The sequence below is a fragment of the Grammomys surdaster genome, unplaced genomic scaffold (assembly GCF_004785775.1).
Source record: "Grammomys surdaster isolate TR1022 unplaced genomic scaffold, NIH_TR_1.0 166, whole genome shotgun sequence".
In the NCBI taxonomy this organism is placed as follows: domain Eukaryota; kingdom Metazoa; phylum Chordata; class Mammalia; order Rodentia; family Muridae; genus Grammomys; species Grammomys surdaster.
The window spans coordinates 1043211-1045028 of record NW_021604614.1 but is presented as its reverse complement, the minus strand read 5'-3'; the positions used below and the strand labels follow the sequence as shown (position 1 = coordinate 1045028).

The 1818-nt window shown below is 49.3% G+C and overlaps 1 pseudogene across 1 annotated transcript; it reads right to left on the bottom strand.

Moving 5' to 3' along the window:
- Positions 1-641: 641 nt before the first annotated feature.
- LOC114620183 lies at positions 642-1150 on the bottom strand (annotated as a pseudogene). Its single transcript, XR_003711277.1, has one exon. The product of XR_003711277.1 is annotated as a 40S ribosomal protein S15 pseudogene (transcript).
- Between the last annotated feature and the right edge of the window lie 668 nt (positions 1151-1818).

Sequence of the window (1818 nt, the reverse complement as noted above, 5' to 3'; positions counted from 1 at the left end):
CTAGAATCCCCCAGTGAGGGGCTGGGGGCGTGGCTCAGTGGTAGAGCTCCTGTCTATTTTGCATAAGACCCCAGGGTTCAATCCTTAGATTTGCAAAAAGAACAAAATAAATTAAGCATTTGATGAGAAGCAGGAAGATATAGGCTAAGAAGATGGGTCGTACTGCTCCTTGGGAATCAGTATTTCCCAGAGTACACCCCACCTGGCTGCTCCTAGAGTGCTTCTGGGTAACCAGTCAGACTTAGGCTCCACCCTCTGTCCTCTGACAGCACCTCAGTTTCGAGCCACTCAAGTTTCAGTACAGAGGCCCTACGACTTAAGAGAAACTTGAATCACAGAGACTGTTAATGGTTTGAAAATGAAATGTCTCCCACTCAGCCCTGGTGAGAGGTTGTGGCATGTGTAGGAGGTGGGATTTTACCAGAGGAAACATCTCCCTGGGAGCATGCTTTGAAGGGTATAACCTGGCCCTACTTCCAGCCCTCTATAGCTCAGTAGCCCAGACCAATTTTGAACTAGAGTCAATTCTCCTGCCTCAGACTCCTGTGATCATAGGTATAGAGATAAGATGATAACACAGGGCCCCGTTTTAGTGTTCTTGGTGGTGTTGTTTTGGTTTGGTTTTGATTTTTCAAGTTTCCTTTTTTTTTTTTTTTTTTTTTTTTTTCAAAAACACCAGTCTTTATTGGCCTCGGCTACTTGAGGGGGATGAACCGGGAGGAGTGGGTGGCACCAATACCGGGCCGGCCGTGCTTCACGGGCTTGTAGGTGATGGAGAACTCGCCCAGGTAGTGTCCGATCATCTCTGGTTTGATCTCCACCTGGTTGAAGGTCTTGCCATTGTACACGCCCACCATGCTGCTGAGCATCTCAGGCAGAATGATCATGTCCCTCAGGTGAGTCTTCACCACCTCCCGCTTCTCCATGGGCGGTGCCTCCTTCTTGGCTTTTCTCAAGCGCTTGGGCAGGGAGTGCTGCTTCCGCCGCAGGCCGCGGTTCAGGCGCCGTCTCTGGCGGGCACTGTACAACTGCATCAGCTGCTCATAGGACATGTCCAGCAGCTGGTCGAGGTCCACGCCACGATAGGTGAACTTGCGGAAGGTCTGCTTCTTCTTCTGCTCCACTTCAGCCATCTTGGCGGGTGCTCGGAAAAGGATTTTTCATGTTTCAAGGCAGGGTTTCTCTTCTCTCTGTAGGCTGTCCTGGAACTCACTCTGTAGACCAGGCTGGCCTCAGACTCAGAGATGCACTTATCTCTGCCTCCCAACTGCTGGGATTAAAAGCATGTGCTTCCATCACCTTAATTTTTAAAATAAGATTTATTTTTTATTGGTATGAATGTCTTGACTGCATGTACCTATGTGTCACATGTATCTGTGTGTCACATGTATCTGTGTGTCACATGTACCTGTGTGTCACATCATGTCTGGTGCCCGCAGAGTCAGGAGAGGGCATTGGGTCCCCTGGAATTGCAGACAGTTGTGAACCAGCACCTGGGTGCTAGGAATTGAACCTGGATCCTCTGTAAGAGCAGCAAGTGCTCCTAACTGCTGAACCATCTCTCCAGCCCCTCTTCGTATTTTGGAGGTAAAAATCTCACCCTAAACTGGAATTTCCTATGCAGGCCAAGATGGCTTCAACCTGGGAGAAATGAGATTTCAGGTCTATGCCATCATGCCCGGTTTTTTGTTTATTTTCTTGTTGTGGTTTTATAGCTTTTGATTATATTTGGCATGCTGGAGGTGGAACCCAAAGTCACGACCCCAGCCTGTCACTGGGGGATTCTAGGCAGGGGCTCTACCACTGAGCCACGCCCCC